Consider the following 7,250-nt stretch of genomic DNA (forward strand, 5'->3'; position numbering starts at 1 on the left):
TTTCGGTCATTTTGGACCAATTTTGGGATAAAAGGGCTGGGGTGCGATTTTGTGTCATTTTGCACCCATTTTGGGATACAAGGGCCGGGGTGCAATTTTGGTCATTTTGGACCCATTTCAGCATAAAAGGGCCAGGGGTGCGATTTTGTGTCATTTTAGACCCATTTTGGGGTAATAGGGCAGGGGGTGCAATTTTGGTAATTTTTGACGCATTTTGGGATAAAAGGGCTGGGGGTGCAATTTTGGTAATTTTGGACCCATTTTGGGATAAAAGGGCTGGGGGTGCAATTTTGGTAATTTTAGACCCTTTTCGGGGTAAAAGGGCTGGGGTGCAATTTTTTGTCATTTTGGAGCCTTTTTGGGATAAAAGGGCCGGGGGTGCAATTTTGTGTAATTTTGGACCCTTTTTGGGATAAAAGGAACGGGGGTGCAATTTCGGTCATTTTGGACCATTTTTGGGATAAAAGGGCTGGGGTGCGATTTTGTAGCATTTTAGACCCATTTTGGGATAAAAGGGCCGGGGGTGCAATTTTGGTAATTTTGGACCCTTTTCGGGGTAAAAGGGCTGGGGGTGCAATTTTGGTCAATTTAGACCCATTTTGGGATAAAAGGGCCGGGGGTGCAATTTTGGTCATTTTGGACCCTTTCTGGGATAAAAGGGCCGGGGGTGCAATTTTTTGTCATTTTGGAGCCTTTTCGGGGTAAAAGTTCAGGGGGTGCAATTTTGGTCTTTTTTAGTACATTTTTGGATAAAAGATCCGGGGGTGCAATTTTGGTCATTTTGGACCAATTTTGGGATAAAAGGGCCGGGGTTCGATTTTGTGTCATTTTGGACCCATTTCGGAGTAAAAGGCCCGGGGGTACGATTTTGTGTCATTTTAGACCCATTTTGGGATAAAAGGACCTGGGGTGCAATTTCGGTCATTTTGGACCAATTTTGGGATAAAAGGGCCGGGGTGCAATTTTGGTCATTTTGGACCCATTTCAGCATAAAAGGGCCAGGGGTGCGATTTTGTGTCATTTTAGACCCATTTTGGGGTAATAGGGCAGGGGGTGCAATTTTGGTAATTTTTGACGCATTTTGGGATAAAAGGGCTGGGGGTGCAATTTTGGTAATTTTGGACCCATTTTGGGATAAAAGGGCTGGGGGTGCAATTTTGGTAATTTTGGACCCATTTTGGGATAAAAGGGCTGGGGTGCAATTTTGTGTCATTTTGGACCCTTTTTGGGATAAAAGGGCCGGGGGTGCAATTTTGTGTAATTTTGGACCCTTTTTGGGATAAAAGGAACGGGGGTGCAATTTCGGTCATTTTGGACCCTTTCTGGGATAAAAGGGCCGGGGGTGCAATTTTTTGTCATTTTGGAGCCTTTTCGGGGTAAAAGTTCAGGGGGTGCAATTTTGGTCTTTTTTAGTACATTTTTGGATAAAAGGGCCGGGGGTGCAATTTTGGTCATTTTGAACCCCTTTTTGGATAAAAGATCCGGGGGTGCAATTTTGGTAATTTTGAACCCATTATTGGATAAAAGGGTTGGGGGTGCAATTTTGGTCATTTTGAACCCCTTTTTGGGATAAAAGGGCCAGGGGTGCAATCTTGGTCTTTTTTTAGCCCATTTTGGGATGAAAGGTCCGTGGATGCAATTTTGGTCATTTTGGACCCATTTTTGTATAAAAGGTCCGGGGGTGCAATTTTGGTCACTTTGGACCCATTTTTGGATAAAAGGGCCGGGGGTGCAATTTTATGGCATTTTGGACCCTTTTTTAGGATAAAAGGGCCGGGGTGCAATTTTGGTCATTTTGGACCCATTTCCAGATAAAAGGGCCGGAAGTGCAATTTTGGTCATTTTAGACTCTTTTTGGGGTAAAAGGGCCGGGGGTGTGATTGTGTCATTTTGGATTCATTTTGGGATAAAAGGGCCGGGGGTGCAATTTTGGTCATTTTGGACACATTTTGGGGTAAAAGGGCCAGGGGTGCGATTTTGAAGCATTTTGGACCCTTTTTAGGATATAAGGAATGGGGGTGCAATTTTGCACCTTTTTAGGGTAAAAGGGCCGGGGGTGTGATTTTGTAGCATTTTGGATCATTTTTAGGATTTAATGGCCGGGAGTGCAATTTTGGTAATTTTAGACCCATTTTGGGATAAAAGGGCCAGGGCTGCGATTTTGTGTCATTTTGGACCCATTTTGTGATCAAATGGCCGGGGGTGCGATTTTGTGTCATTTTGGACCCATTTCGGGGTAAAAGGGCCGGAGGTTCAATTTTGGTTATTTTGGACCCATTTCAGGAGAAAAGGGCCGGGGGTGAAATTGGTCATTTTTAACCCATTTTGGGGTAAAAGGCCCGAGGGTGCCATTCTGGTCATTTAGGACCTATTTTGGGGTAAAAAGGGCCAGGGTGCAATTTGTGTCATTTTGGACCTATTTCGGAGTAAAAGGGCAGAGGGAGACATTTTGGACCCTTTTTAGGGAAAGCGGGCAGGGGGTGCAATTTGTCATTTTGGACCCATTTCATGGTCTCTGGACACAAAAGAGGGCAAGCAGGCTCTATCGGCTCGTGCCTGTCTTCCTCGCCTTGTTGGCCTTCCAGACATGGTAATGGCCTGATGGGAAAACCAGCAATTGGGTAGTGTATACTGTGCTGGAGGCACAACACCCACTAACTCCTGCAGATGACTCAATTAGAGAAGAGCAAAATAGGTAGATACAGGTGTATACTGCACTCAGGTCACAGACAACACCCAGAAACTCCTGTGCAGATGGCTGAAAGCTCTATTACAGAAGAGCAAGAACGCTAAAATCTGTGGATAACGGACGTTTATACTGAGTTGAAGATACAGAGAACGCCCACTAACTCCTGCAGACGCCAACACTACTACACAAGGCCGCCGCGCTGGCGGCCTTATATCGTGTGGGGCGTGTACTACACAGCCTGAAATACGATAGGCCACAGGCATCCTGCTTGTGGCCAATCATGACTTTCCTCGCTGCCGGCACTGTGATTGGCCAATCATGAGCCAGCAATGCACTGCGATGGCACAGTGCATTGTGGGCCGTGAGTGCCACGCGAATTTGGCGTGAACCGCCCACAGAGTTCTGGCTTCGCCGAACACCAAGCTCATCCCTATTGGAGAGTAATGTGGCAGAAATCGGACACTGTTACCGTCTCACACTGGTGGGTTTGGAGACTGATGTGGCAGCTCTGGTATTGTATTGCTATGGTGGTGATCAGACAATGGTTGGCAGCACTGGCATCGGAGTAGACAGCAATCACATCATTTCAAGGTCAATCAGTGGCCCAGTACAATGGATCAGTAATCTGTCCCCAGCAGTGATCTCACTGCACATCAACACCAGAAACAGGCTGCACTGGTGTGTCCTTTTAGAATGATGCCCGTCCTACACGGGCACATGAGGTAGTCAATGAACATTCATGAATTTGTATGTCATCTGCTTGTACATTGATCCTATGAGGTTTATTAGGATTGGTTACCTGCCTGTATGATCCTTAACCAGTCTTGCTAATTGACAAAACACATTGACTTTAAGGGATCCACCATCACCAGGCCATATGAGAATACTTGGCCTATGTATTGTATGTTAGGTTATCCTGCAGGGTAGTTGATATAACATTTAAAGGTCATGCAAATGTGAATTTTAACCAAACTGGAATAAAATGATGTTTTAATATGTGCATGCTCTCATTCTGTACCAGTGAAGTCTAATGAAAGTGTAAAAAGAAAAAACGATGTTAAAGTTGTACATTTTACAAAGTTAATTGAGGGGGAAGGAACCACCTTTGCTTGTCTTTATAGGATTTAATTACCATGTAATCTAAGTACAAGCACACTACCCATCTAGTAGAAACATAGTAAAGAATGGACGACATTTCTCATGTTTAATAATCATATCAACATTTATTCTTTAGCCATGTACAATTGTTTTTATTTCACATTGCAATCAGAAGACGCTGGCCCTTTAAGCAAATCAGAAAGGCTACTGCCCAATAGTGATTGGGAACCTTTGCATTTCAGATGTTTTGGAACTACATTTCCCATAATGCTCAACTACACACAAGCATCATGGGAAATGTAGTCACATCTGGGGTGCCAAGGTTCACCGTCACTGGACCAATACCACCACAGAATAAAAAATAAAAAGCAAGTTAAAGAAGAAGAAATCAGATTAAGTGATAAAATGAGGTCTCTGGGATGATTGAAGTTCACCTCGGCCTTGCTTGCAAACGAACACTCCAAGTATAGTAGCAAAAGTTGTAGACAACAGCTAAAAAACAAAAAGGAGGAAAGGTATAGTGTTAGAGACAAAAGATTTGAAAGTACATTTCCAGCCACATTTGCATTACACCTACTTTTAAATTCGTTAAATGTTGCCATTAATATCGCATAGCTTAGGAAGGTCAACCAGTAATATTTAAAAGCCACCCAACTTTCTTAATTCCTACATGCTCTCCCCACTTTGGTACAGTGTATATTCAGACCCCTCCTAAACATAACAGTTCCTGGACATCTCCATCAACTTATCAAGGATAGGCAAAGTGTAAAAAAGGTTCATTATACCAGATGCTGATGGAAATTGAATAGTGCCAATGTTGGCTTAGCCCTTCTATAGTCTGTATGCAATCCATTTCCAGCCATAGGGTTTCCATAAATGACCTGCAGAAAGCCAGTATTGACCATTTATAAAGATTCTGAATGGAAGAGAGCATATGGACCAGACACTTGCCAAAAACCCCCAACCCTCTGCCCCCCCCAGGCATGTACTGGCCATAGGGACTATAGGGAGTTTCCCGGTGGGCCAATGGCTCAGTGGGCCGGTTTCAGTGACAGTCAGTGGCATCCCTGGGGGGGGGGATTTTTGGGGCTATAGCCCCGAATCCGTGGCCCATAGCCCCGAGTCAGTCCAGGAGTCCCCAACCACAGGGTCCTGGCCCACTACCTGCCCTCTTTCTGGTGACCCTGATATTAGGAGGGGCTCTCTGTGGACCCGTATGTAAGGGGGGGCTCTGTGGGGACCCAGATGTAAGGGGTTGGCTCTTTAGGGACCCTGATGTTAGGCGGATGATCTCTGGGGACTCTGATGTAAGAGGGGCTCTCTGGAGACCCTGATGTAAGGGGAAGGCTATATGGGGACCCTGATGTAAGTGGGGGGCTCTCTGGGAACCCAGATGTAAGGAGGGGCTCTCTGGGGACCCTGATGTAAGGGGGGCTCTCTAGGGGCTTTTTTGCGCAATTGCGTACAGTTTATATACTTTTTTTTGCGTGTTTGCACAATTTAAGTGGGCCGGTCTGGATGAAGTCCAGGGCCAAATTTTTGTTCCAGTCCAGCCCTGCCCCCCCCCCCCCCCCCCATGCTTTTGTTAAGCTTATGCGCATTGTCTAAAAGGACAGATCAAAATATAAACCCTTCATTTACCATTGTACCCTTTACAAAGATTTCCTGGAAATATTATGTATGGATGCTTACCAATCTCCCACACCAGTCTTGCCAGAACCTAGCAGTGTTGCTCAGCCAGCCATCTGAATGAAATGGAGGTACCGTTAAAAACACAAAAGGATAAAAGGCCTCTAAAACAAGTAAACAAACTCCACTGCAAGGCCCGGCTCACATGCATGTGACAGACATTGTAAAACCACAATATGCATTCCTGGCTGGGCTCTTGAAGAACCAGCAGTGAATCAACCAATATTTTTAAAATTCCTTTAACTGCTCCAGTGTCTCAGATTAAATAAATAAATAGCTGCGCTAATGAGACCAAAGCCTGCAACCAACAGAACATTTGCATTCTTCACTGCATCAGGGTGGGCATAAAATGACCAGCAAAGGGGAATCACTGGCATTGTATACAACCACCACTAGAATAGGCTTCAGGGATCTACAAGAAAATACTCCACAAGAGGACAAAGTGCGCAGAGGACAAAGTGCGCAGAGAAAGTGCGCAGAGAAAGTGCGCAGAGAACAAAAGTGCGCAGAGAACAAAAGTGCGCAGAGAACAAAAGTGCGCAATCTGTTTAACTGCCTTCGTGGCGCTTCACAGCAAGACCAACCATTTCAACCTATTTGTTAAATGGGAATGGCACATGTTAGAACACTTATGCCCTTAAGGGAAAAGGTCTAACACAATACCAAAAAGTCTGACCCAAGAATAAGAGTATTGATGTTGGCTTGGTCCAAAGTGTTCCTTGACTCTAGTATGGTGCCCTCACACTTTAACCAAAAAACACCATGGAGCATTCCAAATCAACACTCTGTATTCCCAGGAAGAAAGAATGTGCAGTCAAAGAATTCCCCCAGTCGCATCATGAGCTATGATTGAGTCCCTAGACCAACTTCCAAGCCGCACTGCAGCAGAGGGCAAGAAGACTGAATCAGCCCTAGAACTGACCTTCATGAAGAGCTGGGCACTCGCCCTCAATCAAGCAAGGACTGAGACTGGCCCAGTCTCCAAGCCCTCTGCTACAGAGAAGCCCATCGACCAGCCCAGTTTCCCAATCATAGCTCACAATAGGAAAGGCAAGACAGTCTCAGAACAGCAGACCCTTTTACTTGCAGAGAGCAGGGGCTCTCTGGAGACTTTCCCAAGAGGTTTTAGAGTAAAATAAATGCTCAGCCATCTATCCCCGTATATGGCAGAAAGAAGCTTCTAGAAACCGATAACCTGCAAGGTAAGCACAAAAGGTGGATTAAAGAGGCCAACAGAGTCTGAAGGAGCAGTGTTGCAGTGCCCTGCCCTGCTCCGACAAAGCTCAACCCACAACCTAGGAGCAAATTTCTACCCAGGGACTTCCAACTGAACAAGTACTTTGCTCTTAGACCCCAACATCTAAGGGTTATGATTAAAAGCTCATAACCCTGCTGAAACCTAGCAAACCAAGCTAGACTAGTATCCTAAATTCATTTGTGGGTCCACAGTGTGGCTAACCCAAGCCAAGAGTTCGAATAAAAGCTCAGAACTCTGGTAAAACCTAGCAAACCAAGGTAGACTCGTATCCTAAATTCATTTGTGGGTCCACAGTGTGGCTAACCCAAGCCAAGAGTTCGAACAAAAGCTCAGAACTCTGGTGAAACCTAGCAAACCAAGGTAGGCCTTCATCCTTAATGAGTTTTGGTACCCACCATCCACAAATGCTGCAGGACAATAGAAGGGATTCCATCATGCTTGAAGTGTTCAGCCGTCAACTTGAAGTGGTCAAGGCTTCCAATAGAAACCAAGTTGTTAATGTCAACATGTCTACAA

At 45.2% G+C, this 7,250-nt stretch overlaps 1 long non-coding RNA gene across 1 annotated transcript; it reads right to left on the reverse strand.

The window, feature by feature from the left end:
- Positions 1 to 3,911: 3,911 nt before the first annotated feature.
- Positions 3,912 to 7,250, reverse strand: LOC143942748 (uncharacterized). Its single transcript, XR_013264828.1, has 3 exons — positions 7,130 to 7,250; positions 5,480 to 5,532; positions 3,912 to 4,279 (listed from the first exon to the last, which is right to left on the reverse strand). It is a non-coding gene; the product is annotated as an uncharacterized LOC143942748 (long non-coding RNA).

Source organism: Lithobates pipiens, unplaced genomic scaffold (assembly GCF_037356315.1).
Source record: "Lithobates pipiens isolate NorthernLeopardFrog02 unplaced genomic scaffold, aLitPip1_a1.2 Scaffold_30, whole genome shotgun sequence".
Taxonomy (NCBI): Eukaryota; Metazoa; Chordata; class Amphibia; order Anura; family Ranidae; genus Lithobates; species Lithobates pipiens.